Source organism: Balaenoptera physalus, assembly GCF_965194825.1.
Source record: "Balaenoptera physalus genome assembly, chromosome: 15".
NCBI lineage: Eukaryota > Metazoa > Chordata > Mammalia > Artiodactyla > Balaenopteridae > Balaenoptera > Balaenoptera physalus.
This window is the reverse complement of record NC_138894.1, coordinates 2500597-2519561: the sequence shown is the minus strand read 5'-3', so window position 1 is coordinate 2519561 and position 18965 is coordinate 2500597. Positions and strand designations below refer to the sequence as shown.

The window sequence follows — 18965 nt, the reverse complement described above, 5'->3', positions numbered from 1 at the left end:
TCAACACAAGATTGAAGAAAACTGTACTAAACAACTTCAGACTATATTAAATATCCTCAGTCAAGAATCTGGGGATGTGGTAAAATGTCTTTAATCAGAAATACAAAAGCAAAGAACAGAAATATATAGAAAAGCAGGAAGAAATGAAATGGGAGTTGATTAGATTCAGGAAATGAATAAAAGATAAAACAAAAGCATATAAAATTAAGATTAAATTGCAAGGTACCCAATAAAGACATACTCAAATAAAAACTTAATAGCGGCATTAAGAAATTTTTTTAAAAAAAGAGAAAAAGTGTGAGCTAAAAAGGAAATTAAAGTACCAGAAAGAAAGTGCATAGTAATGGAAGACAATCGAACAAGGCTGAATGTATATATAATAGTTGTCCTTGAGGAGAAAAACCAAAACAATTGAACAGAACTAATATTTAAAACTATAAATCAAAAAAATCCCAGAAATAAAAGAGAAGTAAATCAACATATATTCTAGTAAAGGTATTAAACTTTAAAGATAAAGACAAAAATATTTTGTGTCTCCAGACAAAAAAAAGAAAGAAAGATACAGTAAGAAAGATGGGGAAAGGGAGGGAGGACAGAAGAAGAAAGAGAAAAAAGAAAGAAAGAATTTATAAAGGCAGAGGAATCAGACAGATTTCTCAAAATAATATATAAAGAAAGGCAACAGGGGAGTATAATTTTCAAGAAACTTGAGGAATGAAAACCAAGGATATTTATCCAGCCAAACTTCCCTGAAGGTAGTAAAGTTATAGAAAAGCAGTTTTTCCTCTGCCAGAATTCAGGGAATACGTACTTCCAGACAAATCTACCAGAAGATGGCTTTTTATCCAGCCAAAGGATGGCTACTTGGGACTTTGCAAAAGGACTTACAATGAACATTTCATATTTTTCATTGAAGAGCTAAGACCAATAAAAGGGCAGGGTCATGAATTCAAGTATAATATGAAATTTTGTTCTAGTGAAGGAGGGAAGTGCAACTGCAAACAAGGCGGGACAAAAGAGAAAAGGGAGAAAGTAGGATAAGATCAGTGACTGTGGTCAGTGGGAGTGAACGGGTACCACTGAGGCTGACAGATGGTGGAGAGTCAAGTTAAAGAGCCGGGTTGCGAGGGCGGCATTAAGGGCACTATAAAAAGCACTAATCCAGAGGTAACCACTAAAATAAGGATTTACATGGATTAAGGGCACTATAAAAAGCACTAATCCAAAGGTAACCACTAAAATAAACATTTATACCTTCTTAAATATCAAAAGAAAAAATTTAAAGCAACCACACCAAATAGAGAAATAGACACAGTAAATATAAAATAATAGGGGGACTTCCCTGGTGATCCAGTGGTTAAGAATCCACCTTCCAATGCAGGGGACACGGGTTCGATCCCTGGTCAGGGAACTAAGATCCCGCATGTCGCGGGGCAACTAAGCCTGCACGCCACAACTACTGAGCCCGCACGCTCTAGACCCAGCCCACCACAGCTAGAGAGAATATAAATGAATAAATAAGTAAATAGATAAAGTAGTAAGCAAATTAATTACTGCATAAAATAATAAGACAAAATTGGGACCAGTAGAGTAGTCATATCAATAATCGTGACTAGGACTAATGTGCCCATAAAAAGAAAAAGATTTTCAAATTGGCCCATAAAACAAAATACAGCTCTCTACTACATACAAAGCACACTTATAATGCAGTGATTCAAGAACGCTAAAAGTAAAGACTTGAATAAATACATCCTGGGCAAAGAAGCAACAAGAAGCCAGCGGCTGCAATCCTGATACAAAACATAGAATTCAAGGCAAATGAGCCAAAGAAGGACATTCTGTAATATTTAAAGGCACCTGCCACATAAAGATCTGGTAGTGATGAATAAGTATGCACTAAATAACACAGCAACCACATACACAAAACAAAAATTACAGGTGATGTAAAAAGAAACAGAAACACAGTAACAATAGGAGATTTTAACATATCACTCTGAACAGAAGACAAAACAAGTAGACAAAAATTAATGTAGGATATAAAAGATTTAAACAATACAATCAATAAGATCGATCTTTTAGATATACACCAATCACCTTACGCTGATAAGAAAGCACAATATTTCTTTTCAAATGCGCATCAAACATTTATAAAAACTGGAAATATACTAGGGCACTAGTAGAACTTTTAGGAAAGGCTCTCTAATGATGACTAAAATTCCAGATTCAGTAAAGAAAAATTGATAAGTTTTACTACCTAACAGTGAAAAAATTGCATTGTAAAGCACGTCATAATCAAAAGACATGACAAACTGAGAGAAAATATTAGCAATGTACATTACAGATAAGAGACTAATTTCCCTAATTTACAGAGAAGTTTTCAAAATTAAGGGGAAAATATTTCTGCTCCCAAGCAAGACGGAGCAACAGGGGATGAACTTACATTCCCCTGAAATAACTTTTATATGGCAGGAAAAATATGTGAGAAAGAAAAAGGTTTTCAAGACACACTCCTCAAGCAGCAAAGGGCAGTGGTTCCTGATACATGAGAAACAAGCAAGGTAAGTTGTATTGTCGTCCTGGTTCACAGCCCTGAGTGGGTTTCCAGGAGCACCTGGTGGAGCTGGTGAGCTCCCGGAGCTGAGCAGGTAGAGCTGAGAACCAGGGGTTTGATAAAGGATAGCAATGTAAAATTGACTGAAGTTGGTAACTGTACGATTTTTAAATAAGATAATACCCTTTTCTTAGGAAATATACCCTGAAATATTTAGGGATCAGAGCCATAGTTATGTAAATTATCCTCCAGTGGCTGAGAAATAAATTGATCTGTGTTATGTGAGGGGGGGAGGGAGGGTGCACACACGTACAGCAAAAGAAAGTTTTTCAATAATTATTTACAAAATGAATAGAGGATTTTCAAAAGGAATAAAAACTGATGTCTTGGACAATAAAAAGAAATAAGAAAAACTGTGGAATTTACAAGTGTCAGATGATGATAGGGAAAAAATCACATTTTACTCAAAATTAATATGGATTTAAAGTTTTTAGAATTTTTCTAATCAGCACTTGCAAATTCTTTGTGCTATATTTGGCGATTCTTGGATCTTCCAAGAGTAATTATAACTAAAATTCTAGAATCCACTAGTTTTGACAACACGTAAATTGAATTTGTTATGATCCAATTATGGAGCGACAACTCTGGTATTATAAAGCATATCAAAATTTAATTTAAAGATATGCTTATGTATCGTAGATTTGACCAATTCTTCATGGGTCAAATCTCTATCAAAGACTTGAATATTCAGAAACCATAATTACCGAAGAATATTGTTTTTTTGTTTTTGAGGTATGAATTATTCATTTTATTTGAGTACTGCAGAATTCATATTGAAAACTTGCACTATAAATTCAATATATAGCATCCAAGTAATTAGCACAATGACAGATTCATGGGCAGAGAAGCAACTTTCCCTTTGTGCGGTGGTTGAGTAATAGTAGTTTCAGAAAGAAATATAAGCAGCTTGAGCTAAAATAACAAAACCTGAAGCAAAACAAAATGCAATACCATTTACCACTATATTTTTGATTCCCCACTACAGTTTGTTTTATTCATCATACATCATAACTGAAGCTAGTGCATTTCAACAGTACTGGATAAAGCCATACTCTCAACCCCAAACTCCCTTTTCCATAATGATACCACATACATACATATTCTTTAGGTCCAACTCTTCTCAAATTCTGATTGCCTCTGCCTGTATAGAATTGGAAAAGACTTCAGACTACCCATACCCTGGGGGGAGAGGTGATGAGAAAAAATATCTTCATTTATCAGCTACGAGGGTTCTAAGAAATCGGACAATACTCCTGCCATGCTTTTGAATGACCTTATATGATAGAACTTAATTTTCTTCTAGTGCTTAGATCCACAGTCCTAATTTTTTAATAAAAAGTACCTGGGGTGACCTCATCAAGATAGCAATGTAGGTCATTCTCAACTCTAGTCCCCCTCACAAGAAGGCCAACTAGAAACTACCCATAGACAAGACACCATTAGGAACATCCCAGAACCCAAGGGTGAGGCTGAAGCACCCCCTGGACAGCAGAGATCAAGAAGGACACTTAGAAGGGGAAGAGGAGCAGGTTCCTTTTGACCGCATAGCCCATCCCCCAGGCCAGCACAGGACCACACTGAGAAAGCCCATCCCCTCCCCCGGACCTATGGTTTCTCCAGTAGAAAAGAGAGAACCCAAGGCGGACATCCAGTTTCCCCACTGTTTCAGGAAGCTTCCCGGGAGGTCCACTCAGGCCTCACCTTACAGAGCCTGACCACTGGGGGTCAGATAGAGAGAAGGGAGGCGGGGCTTACAGCCACCAGGGCTCAGATCTTAGCAGACTGCGTTCTCGCTTGCAGTAGTGCATGCCAGAGTGGAGATCCCGGCCAGCAGAAGACACAGGGAATAAGCTTCTCGACAGGGACCTTGGCAGTGAAGTTTTGGATATAATATCAGAAGCACAATCAACAAAAGCAATAATCAACAAGTGAGACCATATCAAACATAAAAGCTTCTGCCCAGTGAAAGAAACAATCAACAAAATGAAAAGACATTCTACAGAATGGGAGAGAATATTTGCAATATAACAGATAAGAGAATAATATCCAAAATATACAAGGAACTCATAGAACTCAATAGCAAATAACAATAATAATCATCCAATTAGAAAACAGGCAAAGGATGTAAGGAGTCATTTTTCAAAAAAAAAAAAATACAAATGGCCACCAGGTACATGAAAAGGTGCTCAACATCACTAATCATTAGGAAATGCAAATCAAAACCACAGTGAGAAATCACCTCACACTTGTTAGAATGGCTATTATCAAAAAGACAATAGATACCAAGTGCTGGTGACGGTCTTGTGAAATAGGAACATTTGTATGGTGTTGGCGGGAATGTAAATTAGTGCAGCTACTAGGGAAAAAAGCATGGAGGTTCCTCAAGAAATTAAAAATACAACTACCATATGATCCCAAAATCTCACTTGAGGTATATATCCAAAGGTGAATTATACTGCAATGAACATGGAGGTGGAGATATCTCAGAGTGTGATTTCATTTCCTTTGGATATATATATTATATATATATTATATTTTGGAATATTATTCAGACATAAAAAAAGAAGGAAATCCTTCAATTTTCAACAAGATAGATGAACCTTGAGGGCATTAGGCCTAGTAAAATAAGTCAGACAAACACTGTATGATCTCATTTATGTATAGAAAAATTTTTTTAGAACTCATAGAAACAGTGAATAGATTGGTGGTTTCCAGGGGCAGTAGGGTGAGGCACTGTGGGAAATGAGTGAAGGTGGTCAAAGGGTACAAATTTCCAGTTATAAGATGAATAAGTTTTGGGATTTAATGTACAGCTTGGTGACTACAGTCATCAACATTGTATTGTATACTTGAAAGTTGCTAAGAGAGTATGTCTTAAAAGGTCTCACCACACACATACAGATGGTGCCAAAAAGATGGTAACTATGCGAGGTGGTGGATGTGTACACTAATCTTATTGTGGTCATCACTTCACAATATATATGTATATCGAATCATTACCCTGTATACCACAAACTTAGACATTATAAGTCAGTTATATCTCAATAAAAGTGGAAAAAAATTAAACCTTCAAAAAATGTTTAATAAAGGCATTTCTTGACCTTAGATAAGAGAGAACCATAGAACAGACCCTAAAACACAACACTAATCATCAGGGACCCTCACATTACTCATACCATAAAGATGGATATCTAGAATGCTCTTGGTAAATAAGAATTTCAGGGCTTCCCTGGTGGCTCAGTGGTTAAGAATCTGCCTGCCAATGCAGGGGACACGGGTTCGAGCCCTGGTCTGGGAAGATCCCACATGCCACAGAGCAACTAAGCCCGTGAGCCACAACTACTGAGCCCGCGCTTTAGAGCTCACATGCCACAACTACTGAGTCCGCACAACTAGAGCCCGTGCTCCACAACAAGAGAAGCCACTGCAATGAGAAGCCCACACACCGCAACGAAGAGTAGCCCCCGCTCGCCGCAACTAGAGAAAGCCCGTGCGCAGCAACAAAGACCCAAGGCAGCCAAAAATAAAAATTAATTAATTTTTTAAAAAAGAATTTCAACATCTTTCATTCAGTAAAATTTTAAATTTACATTGGGACTAATGTGTGTTTTTCCTGAGCTCTGAGAGTCAGATTTTCAAATGCAATTAAGGTACTTTGAAGTCTACAGCGTAACCCTAACTATTGAAGCACAGTTCTTTCTCCTTGATGGCAGCATCTGCTCAGAAACAGGGTAAATCATCTTGTACGTAAGACCTGTGAATGGGCGGAGACTGCAATAAACAGACTTCATTGTAAAAGCATATAGTGCGTTACCACAGTGTCAAAATGCATGAGACAGTATCGTAAAAACAATCAAAATCTTAAGGAAGATCTTAATGAATAAGACAGACTTAAATACATGCTGGATACCTAGATTAGAAAAAGCAAATATGGAGAACTGAAAAAATGTTTTTGATTAGATGTTTATTTATTTGATTAAAACTATTAGAATAATATGGGGATATATGTATACGTATAGCTGATTCACTTTGTGATACAGCAGAAACTAACACACCACTGTAAAGCAATTATACTCCAAAAAAGATGTTAAGAAAAAAAATTCCTGCTAGGGAAGATTCAACTTCCCTCTCTTCCTCACATACAGTGTTTATGACATCATGATCCTGTAAACATTACATACAGCAGAACTATGTAGTGTACTATAGTTTCATTTTCGTTCTTGTGCATTGTTTTCTTAGAGTGAATAAAGTCCTCTTTTTTTTTCAAAAAAAAAAAATTAGAATATAAAGTTTGAGGCAGGTGGTATTAACCAGCAGCATCTTCTGCAGTAGAACTAGGTTCCAAAAGTACTCTTATTTCTAGGCATTTACTTTTCCTTATGTCTTTTTTATCTGTTGATGCCTGGAAAAACTCAGAAGCACATTTACACAACTGTGCAGTGGAAACTCAAATATATAATTGACTCAAAATGTAAAGAGGAAAAAGCATAGATCTTCTTATCTAGTTTAAAAATCTCTTTCACACATTTCAAAATACTAAATCCCAGCTTAGTGGAAGCCATAACCTCCCTACTAAATGTATTTTTAAAATTAAAAAAAAGGAGGAAAGAAAATATCTGCATTTAGATACAGATCGTATGGAATCATGCCCAAGACTTCTTCGGCAGCTCAAGGTCAATAACAATGGAGTCAGAGCCAGGAGCCTGGGGACCATTTCACCATCACGTGCACATCATCACACCAGGCGTGACGGAAAACACTAGCAACCGGAATGTGAGAATGTGTGCAGTTGTCCTTTTAGACTTTTTTTTTTTTTTTTGGTAAGAAACCTTACTTAACATGAGATCTACACTTGTAACAGACACTTACATGTACAGTACATCATTGTTGTCTATAGGCACAGTGTTCTGTATCAGATCTCTAGAACGTGTTTACCTGGCATAACTAAATTTTACATACAGTGATTAGCAATTCCCCATTTCCCCCTTACCATAGCCCCTGGGAATCATCATTCTATTCTTTGCTTCTATGAGGTTGACTATTTTAGATACTTCATAAAGTAGAATCAGAAATTGGAACGTTTATACAAGGTTGGTAGGAGTGCAAAATGGTGCAGCTGCTATGGAAAACAGTATGGGTTTCTCAAAAAAAACAAAAACAACAGCTACCATATGACCCAGGAATCCCACTTCTAGGTATTTACACACAATACTTGAAATCAGGATTTCAAAGAGTTATTAGCATTCCCACGTTCACTGTGCGCTATTCACAACAGGCAAGATGTGGAAACAATGTAAATGTCCATCAACAGATGAATGGATAAAGAAAATGTGATATATTCATAAAATGTAATATTACTCGGCCTTAAAAAAGAAGGAAGCCCTGTTATATGCAGCAACACGGATGAACCTTGAGGACGTTACGCTTCGTGAGATAAGCCTTCCCTCCTTTTTCGCAGAACCTTCCTGTCTTTTTCTCCTCCTCCTCCCACCTCCATGTCTTCCTTTTCGCTTTCTCTTTTCAGCCCCTGAGTCCTTCCCCCACAGGGCAATTAAGATTGTGCTTGGGATGCAGGTCCAAGAGACAGCCCAAGCGCTACCCCTGCACCCGCCTGCCGGATTCTGGTAAGAGCCCGGAGGCCGCGCAGGCGAGCAGAGAGGCGCAGGGCCTGGGAGTCACAAGAACCTTTCATCCCATCCCTGTTCTTTGCCTCCTGAGTGACTTCAGTCATTTGAACACCAAAGAGATGCAGCAGGAGCATCTCAAAGGCATCTTCCAGTTCTAACATCTCAAGGTGCAATGCTTCTGAGACCAACGGGACTTTAAAATGCAGAAGCATAGAGCTCAAGGTGGAGTTCCTAGGGCCAAAGTCTGGGGCTTCATCATTCTAGAGAGGCAGGAAGAGAAGAAATGCAGGCAGAGGAGGAGGAGGGGCCCTAAGACACAAGCTGCTGTAATCCTTCAGAGGAAAGACGTGTGGTGGGGGTCTGGAGGAGGATGGAGCAAAGGACACAGACACAGGTAGGCAGCGAGAGGCAGTTTGGGTTCCCTCCAGCTTCGGGGAGCTCAGGAAGCATGGCTAAGGTTCGGAAAGAGTTCATCAGCAAAATAAGACACACGGAAGGTGTAAGAGATTGTCTATGTCATGAAAGACTGTGAGACCCAGCGTGGAGGAAACGCTTGCAGTGCAACGGGGAGCGAGTGTGAGCCGTTTCCAGCTTCAATCAGACCACGGCATGGAATTCTCAGTGTCCTAGGCTTGCTGATGCATTAAACGCCGTGCGGCATTCAGTGCTCACTCTGTGCCCAGCATTGTACAGCAAATGGTCCAGGAACACGATGGGAGTAGAGGCACGCGTGCTGCCCCTGGGATGCTCCCTGATGATGTCTCCCCACTCGTGCAAGCACCTCGACAAAATGCTGATGATCCCACAACACAGGGGGCCTTTACTGGCTGACACGTATGCAAACACATGTACATTATTCCCAACGAAGAGGAACACTGAGTAGAAAGGCGCTTCCTCCCTGCTCTGAGCTTGTGCTTCGTGGCACTTCAGGGGCAGAACAATGAAAATTATTTTTGCCGTGTACTCAGTCCTAAATGGGCTGAACCGTTCGTGAGTGTGCCCAGCAGGCTTTCCCACAGAAAACAAGCCTCCCCCATTCTGTAAGCTTAGCTTTCTGGCAATAGAATCTTCCAGTGTCACAACTACACTTAAAATACAATCACAGACACTTGTGGTTCTCTTATTATTTTCAGAAGTACATAGAGGCCACGTGAGTAAATGTTAAAGAGAAGGAAGGAATTATTAGTGGCTCTTTGGCATCTCTAAATTCAGCATAGGAAATTTTAATAATTTAGGCTCTTTACTTGTAGAACCATCAGGCTAAGCTACCTCAAATTTAGAAACTTTAATTCCCTTTCCAAAATAAAAGAAAAAATATTTTTCCTGTCATCTACCACAGCAAAAAAAAAAAAAAACAAAATACTCCCAATTCCCCACACCCACTATCCATCATCCACTCCAGGCGCTGGAAAAGATGCAGATGTTCAATGACTTCTGTCAGCCATACACACCTCTTGAGAAGCTCATGTACATAACTCTCTTAACCCAATCTCTTTTCGATTGCAGAGGGTGTACTTCTGGGCCCTGCACAGTTGTACTGAAACCCTCCCCGTCAGCGTCCTCACTAATCCCTTTGGCCATCTCTATCAAAATAAACTCACTAGGGCTTCTCTGGTGGCGCAGTGGTTGAGAATCTGCCTGCCAATGCAGGGGACACGGGTTCGAGCCCTGGTCTGGGAAGATCCCACATGCCGCGGAGCAACTAGGCCCGTGAGCCACAATTACTGAGCCTGCGCGTCTGGAGCCTGTGTTCCGCAACAAGAGAGGCCGCGATAGTGAGAGGCCCGCGCACCGCGGTGAAGAGTAGCCCCCACTTGCCGCAATTAGAGAAAGCCCTTGCACAGAAACGAAGACCCAACACAGCCATAAATAAATAAATAAAACTAAATTAAATTAAATTAAAAAAATTTAAAAAAAAATAAAAAAATAAAAAAAATAAACTCACTAAACCCAATTACAAAACACAGCCTCCAGTAAACCTGTACCTTAACATATGTGCTCGCTGGGTAACCACATTGATACATGGTCATGCTTATGCTTCAGACAAACAGCGCAGCTGCACCTTCCATAATAAACATCCAGGGATACGGAGAGAATTTCATTTCAACCAACATTGCCTTGAAAATCACCAAAGGAGATTGATAACATGTAACTTTGGATGTTAAATTTTTAATAGTCGTCCAGGGTTAAAATAAAATGTGAAATCAGGATCAAAGCCCAGAGTGAAGTTGAGTTTACAGGACGTATTACAAAATTAAGAAAAAAGAAATACAGCATCAATAATTCAACAACCCGCTAGATTAAATGTGCAACCCAACCAGCAAGAAAAATCATACCGGGTTTCTGGCTTTCGGGGGTTTAGGAAAACGATTTTTTTTTTAATTGGAAAGGGCAGCAGGAACATCTCTCTTAATCGTTTTCTTTCTGCTCTGGAATTAAAGAGAATGAGAAGGGAAAGCAGGGAATTTAAGAGACACCAAGAAGGCCATTTTACGTCTCAAGAGGGCACCAGCTTTGTTAAAAGTCAGATAGAAAAAAATGTATAGAAAGTTCTGACTTTCTGCCCCCAAATAGAATCGTCATTTTATTAGAAATAATGCAATTATTTTTAGATCTTTAAAGAAGAGTGAGCTTCGAAAGGAAAATGTGAGAGGTGGTCAGCAAAGACCCCTTAAGTGTAAACATTAAATATAAATACTGAGATATTTTTTTAAATTCCTTCTAGATAGCCAAGGCCAATAAATACACGTGCCCCTCTGCCCTCTGCTTACAGCGGGCGGGGCCCACGTTGCGCAGCAGCAAAGCCGACGGGGCAGCTGTCTCTCTGCGCGGGTGGTGGGGAGCTTCACGGGGCTCTCCCCACATTGGACGCTCACTCTGGGCTTCCTTCTGTGGGCAGGGCCTTGGCAGCAAGGGGTTAGGGCCTCAGTGACAGCAGCTTTCCCCTGAACGGTGCAGGCCGTGTGAACCCCTGTGCACCATTTTTGCATCCACGTTCACGTACCTGGGCGCTCGGTCAGAACCAACAGGCCCAGGAACGTTCACTCCTCCACCAGTTCTGTTCATGACGTGCGGCCAACGGCCTCGTGCCCCACCCCGCCCCCAGACTTAGGAACGCTCCATTCTCGCCTTGCTTTGTATTTGCTCACACATGACCTAGACCATCTCAACATCTAAACTCACTAAAGACAGACTTAGAGCCGCTGGGATTACACGCTCACTAAAATAAATGCTGCACCAATGACTATGTTCATTTCAGCACCCTTAGACCTGTGTCTGGAATATTTAGCTGCCACTGGAGGGACCAAGATGAGAGAGGTGATTGGCACCTGCTTACCCTCTAGGCTTCGGTTTCCTCATACATAACAAAAGGAGGCTGAGTGAGACACTTTGATGATCTGAGCGTTATTCCTCTCTTGTATCCCCTGCCCTCCACCCCCAGCCCAGGAAACCTTCCCTACTGTAGCTCTCCCACCAAACCCCCCTCTCTCCGAGGCCTCCGAGCAAACGCTCATGCCGCTCCCTCCTGCCCTCGCTCCACTGGGAGGATGCTGCCTTCCAACTCCTCCCTGCCACTCATCCTGGTATGTCTCAGCTCAGACAGCAAACCCTTCAAGAAACAGCCCACTTCCTCTCCTCCGCACAAGCACCCTCGTCAGCATGTGGGCTCATCTCCTGCACTCTTCTAACTCTCATAACCTCTTCTACACGCTCATGTTTTTAATCATAACATTTATGCCATCCTAGGTCTGCTCCCCCACTGGTCTGTGTGCACCCTCAGCACCTGGCAGACTTCCTGGAGGAGGTGAGGGACTCAGTAAATGTTCTCAGAGGAACCGAATGGAAAAGAGTGGATGGAAAAATGTGCAAGTCACACTGTGTCTATACACACATTTCACTAATGCCAGTCTTCTTAGAAATACAGGGAGGACTCAACTGTTAGAACGGTGCCTGGTGCATAGTAGGGATTCAATCGATATTTGGTTAGTGGATGACAGAGTACTTTCTAGTAGCTATCCTGGATGCTGGCATTGTAGTCTTCCAGGGAGGACGAAAAGTGGTATCAGTATAGATATACACATATACATATACACTTATATAGACATATATCTTTTAGTAAATAAATTTTATATGTATATGTGTGTATATATATATATATATATATATATATGTATATATTTTTTTCCTTTCCCATGGACAAAGGCTCTATTTTGGCAAGGATCAAATGCAACACCACAATTTAGACTAATCAAAGTGAAGAAACTTCTATTCAGGCCAGTTGTTCTGGAAAATCACCCCCTCTTGCTGGAAGAAAAGAAGGGAAAAAAACAGCCATTAATTACAAGTTATTGAGGAAGTGAAATACTGCCCATGTGAATGCAAAACATTTCACTACATATTTTTATTACATGTTGGAATTTTAGTATATTTTTATATTGGGTTAAATAAAATGTTTTATTAAAATTAATTTCACTTTTCATCTTGTTTTTTTCAATATGGCTTCTAGAAAATTTTAAAGTACATATGTGGCTTGCATTATATTTCTTTTTGTCTCAGATTATTTTTTTATTGAAGTATAGTTGATTTACAATATTATTTTAGTTTCAGGTGTACAACACAGTGATTCAATATTTTTACAGATTACACTCCAGTTAAAGTTGTTACAAAATAATGGCTATATTTCCATGTAATAAAATAATCCTTGTTGGTTATCTATTTTATACACAGTAATTTGCATCTCTTATCCCCTACCCCATCTCACCCCTTCCCCCAGCCCTCTCCCCACTGGTAGTCACTAGTTTATTCTCTGTATCTAGGAGTCTGTTTCTGTTTTGTTATATACATTCATTTGTTTTATTTTTTAGATTCCACATATAAGTGATAGCATAGAGTATTTATTTGTCTGTCTCTGTCTGACTTACTTCACTGAGTAAGTAAGGGGCTCGTCTTCCCTGTGTCAGACCCCAGGGCTGGGGGTCCCAGTATGTGGCTCAAAGCACTCGCTCCCCAGGACAGAACTTCGCTCCCCCCACCCCGCATGTCATCTCCCTTTTCCTGAGTCCCCTCCCACGAGCACAGGTCCCGACCTGATGGCTTCTCTTCCCTTCCTGTCTGATTCCATGTGTGTCTTTCTTACAGGCATGGTTGTACAGGAGTCTGTCAGTCTCCAGGGCGGATCTCCCGCCCTCCACCCCGTCCTCCAACTCCCCCATCTAGATCCAAGTAGACTCGCATTATCTCTCTGTAGGGTAGTGTTGTTATAAGACTTAGTTAAAATTCTTCTGCTACTATACAATTTCTATCTTTGATAACAAAGCTTTGGAATTTATGACAACGAAATCCTCTTTATTCAAAGAAAGCTTACTCTATTCCACTTTGTCAAGGTAACTCAACCAAAGCCTATTTATTCAAAACAGTGCCATCGACTGAGAGAAAATAATAAGAGCTCGGAAGTGACTTCGCTCTTTGGGTCCTGGCACTGGAGTTTCTCTCCTGCTCTTATTTCCAGGTAGGCAGAACTGTAGTGAGTCCGGAGCAAGATCATTGTAAGAACTGCCGCGTTTTGACCTGTGAGGCTGCATGTACACACCTGGCTCCGTCCCCGCTCTCTATGTAGACAGCAAGGACCACCCAGGAGCACGGCCGGTCCACAGCGCAGCTTCTGGGCAGCCTGAGTGCCCGGCTGAGGGAAGAGGCAGACTGTGCAGCTAGAGCACTTCATGTAGGAGGTGCTGTTTATTGCGGAATGTTCTCAGTCCTCGCACAGCCTCATTTGGGGTACCGTGGTGCTCAGAGCCTGCCCTTGTGCCTAAAGACATTTTCCATGCTTTCAAGTGACGTCTCCAAGCCAACTTTTTCACTTGAACACATTTTAAACATCTTCCGCCCCAAACGCAAGTTTCCCAATGGCCTCACTGGAGCCTTATCCACAGCTACCCGCGGCACCTGTGGCCCAGCAGAGGCAGAGGAGAAGGAAAGGCAGAACTGACACCAGACCACCCTTTGAGACAGGGAATTCTGAGAACCTGCCCACCCACCCCCAAAACAATACTCAAAACGGAAGTGAGGCTGTGCCGCTCTATGGAAATATACTTTCAGGAATTGCATCAGCCCCTTTTGTAAATGACATGAGCACTTCCCATGGCTATATCTTACAAGAGAATTATTAGTTAGGAATAACCTGCTTAATTGTTCTTAAGACACTAAAAGTTAAAGCTTCCATTTTGATTAATTACACATTGCCTGTGTGCGCACGTGCACGCATGCCTGTGCACACACACACTCACTCTGAATCGTTTTCACTCCAAACATTAAGCATTCTTCCCATGAAATGGGATTCTAGATGATTTTGATAATTTCTAACTTTATGGTTTTCTATATTTTCCAAATTTTCTATAGGATAAGAAAAAGAAAGGAAGGAATAAAGAGGGAGAGAAGAATGAGAGAGGGGGGAAGACAGAAAAAAGGAGAAGGAAGCGGAGGGATGAGGGGGAGAGGGGAAGGAGGGGGAGGAGGGGGAAGAAAGAGAAAGAGAGAGAGACAGGCTGTCTCAGAGCTACTCCTTTTAGAGAAGGAAGTCAGTTGTGATAAAAGCCCTCCTCTCAGATGGCTTGGAGGAAGCATCTAAGAAAACTCGATAATGCACTTCCATGGTCAAGCATCCCGTCTCTTACGCCCCTTGGTAAAGAGTTTTCCCCTAGAAGGAATGGGTAGCATTGCACGCAGTAAACGTCGTTTTTCCTTTTCACTCATTCAAGACAATACAGCTAAGATCCAGCTGGAGATTCTTTTTTTGGCACTGATTTTAATGCTGATTCTCTGGATCAACCTTCAGATGCTCAAAGGTAATACAAGTAGGATGCTTGTGGTGCTTTAAGACCATTACAGGGCTCGAATAAACTTCAACTGTCAATTACCATTAACAAGCAAATACCTCTTAACCACAGTTTAATTAAGGATCAAAACTGGATACTTCTAAGAATATGATTTAAAGCAGGTATGGTTATTGAAGGGTAGAAAAAGGGGAAGGGGGAAGGACAAATCAGGGTATGGGATTAACAGATACAAACTACTAAAGGTAAAATAGACAACAACAAGTATTTACTGTATAGCACAGGGACTTATACTCATTATATGGTAATAACCTGTAATGGGATATAATCTAAATAATAATCAAAAATACTGAATCATTATGCTGTACGCCTGAAACTAACACAATATTGTAAATTAACTAGACTTCAATTTTAAAATTGCAAAGTATTTAAAAGGTAGAAAAAGAAATAAAGCACGAGATGGAAACTCCCCAGATGCGTCTCTCCTTACCCTCCATCGCAGCGAGCATACCAGAAGCAGAAATGGATGAAAATTCCCAAATTAACATTTTCCCAATGTATCGGGAGTGTGGGTAAACTGTGACAGTTTACAGCTGTGGGAATAACTCATCCCACCATCAGCTGCGACCATGCAGCAAGAAAGATTTTCCTTGCTTACAGAGCAACTTTACAAGACTTTGACAAATTCCCAAAAGTTTCACGTTTCAGTAATGAGAATGAACATTTATGAGCCCCTAAAATTTAAATTTGGGGTGTTTTATATTGACTTTGTGAGGTTTTATGGATTGCTAGTTATTCTCCATTTGCACACCCATTTTCTAGAACACTGTCCAACCTTTTCTGTCTTGCTCTGGGCCCTGGGAGGCAACCCACACAGAGGACATCACTGGGTGGGGCCCCCTTGCCGGCTTGTTTCCAGGTGGTTTCAGCCATTGAGTGACCACCCAGAGGCCAGAAGACAGAGGAGAGAGAGGTCAGGGTCTTTATTCCCTGCAACGTCCTGCTCTCTAAATGCAGCCAGGTCCCTTCACAACTGGAGGTGCCTCTAAGTGGTCTTTGGTCAAGGCTTCAGCTCTCACAGCAATTCCCCTTGTCCCCTTGCTCTGGGATTGTTGATAGTTTTATTCTAGTGTTAGTCTCTGGGTGTCTAATCACTCCTCCAGGAAGAGAAAGGTCTTGCCAATGTGTATCAGTAGATATTATATGTAATTATATACATATATATTTTCTGTATAGTCTAATACACATACATACTATACTGTATATTATTACTATTATGATATATTAAATTATCTTCTATTAACATCTTACCTAAGTATCATAATATATATTCTAATATAAATATAAAAGCATGATGGAATACACACTACTATATATAAAATAGATAACCAACAAGGACCTACTGTATAGCACAGGGAACTCTCCTCAATACTCTGTAATAACCTATATGGGAAAAGAATCTGAAAAAGAATGGATGTATGTGTATGTATAAGTGAACCACTTTGCTGTACACCTGAAACTAACACAACACTGTAAGTCAACTCTACTCCAATATAAAATAAAAATTAAATTTAAAAAATAAATAAATAAAAGGCACAATGGAGCATATCTTAAAGGTGTTAGATCAATGAGCACACTGTGGGAGATTTACTGTCTTCGCTCACTCAGCAGCAAGTGGTCTAGCCGTTTGTTGGTCTGATCAGTTGAAGCCTGGATCCAGTGGTGCTACGAGCAATGAACTGAGAAGTGGAAACCTCGCTGACAATATTGCAGCTGAGGAAACAGGAGGTCTAAGGAGATGGGATGTGGGAGCGGACCTCTTATGTGCGAGACCTGTAGGCACTTCCTAACCTTACCCCGTGGCAAAGCAAAAAGAAACACATTGGTGAGGGTTCCAGCATCCCCAAACCATCCTGCGAGGCTGTCCTATGGATCCCTGAAATGATGATGTGAGATCGTGCCATTGACTTGGAAGCTCTGATTTTACTGGGTTAGGGTTAGGGATAGGGTTAGAATAATGAAATCTCAGGGTGGTGGGGACCCGGTCACGAGGCTTAACTATCAGAGACAAATTGACCCAGTTAGCATAATACACCACAGAGATGCAATGGTGGAGTTTATCGACACTTAGAAATCTGTAGAGGTTTATTACTGGCTCCCTATTAATAGACGGGTGACCTACTAAAGTATTCCTTGATTAGATAATCCAGAAATCACTATGAATCCACAGCCAGACACTAGACGTTAGGGCAGTTCACACATCCTGAACCCCTGGAGTGAGAACCATTAGGAATGGACCTTAAAACATGGCCCAAGTACACACCTTAAAGCTTCCTCCGCTCTTTCCCAGAGAAACCTGCAGCCATTTAGAAGGATGAGTGTGTGAAGAAGAGATGACAGATCTTCAGAAGGTTACAGGTGTTGGCTCTAAATTGACACTAATCGAGGGGACACAGATGCCACTCTGGTTGAATGGTTAGCATGGGGCTTACAGAAGGACACTTGATAAACAACCTCGGTCTAAGTTTATCTCAAAGACCCATGCAGTGCTTATTTCCCTATTTTCTGCATGAATAATTGGAATAAATATACTCGGAACTGGCATAATTCCCGCAATGAACCCTTCTGGTATGACAGGTAAACCAAAAGTAATACTGAGAGCATTTGTGAGAGAAACAGCAGAGTTTAGTGTTAACCATAAAAGACATCAAAGATGCAAAATGGTGAAGCCAAATGGTACTTCCAGATTGACTCTGAGTTACTATAAATTTGATGGAGCTGTGATTACAGACGTCGTGCATCTCCACCTAGACGGGACGCAGAGACTGACTCGGCACATGCTTTTCCAGCCCTAACCAACCTGCACCTGGTGGACACAGCGTCTACCCTACCAGCCACCAGGCCCCCAGCCATGACGGCTCTCCTCTGCTGACCTAATCCAGGTTGTTGATTAAATCGTGTAAACAGCAACAGGAAATACCAAGTAGCCTAGACGCCTTGGTGTCGGAATGAGAATGATAAAACCCACGAAATTCGGAAGCATGACTCCTTAGTGAAGCTGGTAGGGATGGAGTGATCTTGGTCATACCGGTTATAGCCTCTAAAGTGAAAGAGGGTTGCTGCACTTAGACTGCCTATACAAACAATAAAAAAGAGACACAATACTTTGCCTAAAGGAATAAAGGGATGTCAGCTACTCTTAGAAGACAAAATAGCTGATGCAACAACCCTTACGCAGAAAACAGCACGGCCTGTCCTAGGGGTGGAGGGGACACCAGGGTGACCACAGCGCGGGAAGCAGGAAGAGCGTGATACGGTTGAAGGGATAGATCATAGGGCCTCTGTGAAGATTTTGGATTTGGTCTTAAGTGCAACTGAAGAGCTTTAAGCTGGGGTAAGTGTGAGAAGGACAATTGTGATTTATGTTTGAAAACAATGAAACTGGCTACAATGTGAAGGATTTGGGAAACAAGATTGGGAAAATTAGAGGCATTAATTTGACAGAGGAAGAAAGGGAAGTAATTGTGGAGTTCGGGGTGTTGACTTATTCACTGACAAATTATATCTGTGTACTGTTATCATTAAAGTCTCAAGATCCCTTTGATTGGTTCCAAGCAAACTGCCGTAAGTCACTTTTTACCAAAAGCAAATGGAATGACAGCTTTTGACCAACTTTCCAACGTACAGGCTGTGAGAGAAAGTGCTGGTATTAAAGATTAATAATAGTTCTTTTTTTAGCTTAAAAAAAATAAGAAATTCCAATATAAAAGATCAATAGGATTATCTTACCTCCCCCTGGAATTTAAGTGTACACCCCACTTTGGAGAAAACTGGCTTAGAGGGATATTCAGTGGTATGGAGTTAATGAAAGTTTAGAAAAATTGAGCAGAAGTG

The 18965-nt window shown here is 40.8% G+C and overlaps 2 long non-coding RNA genes across 8 annotated transcripts in view; both read right to left on the bottom strand.

Moving 5' to 3' along the window:
• LOC309643647 overlaps nt 1–18965 on the bottom strand; it is a 245578-nt gene that overhangs the window by 121701 nt on the left and 104912 nt on the right. The window lies entirely within an intron of this gene.
• On the bottom strand, nt 7757–12389 carry LOC309643653. Its single transcript, XR_014253949.1, has 2 exons — nt 10189–12389; nt 7757–9844 (listed from the first exon to the last, which is right to left on the bottom strand). It is a non-coding gene; the product is annotated as an uncharacterized lncRNA (long non-coding RNA).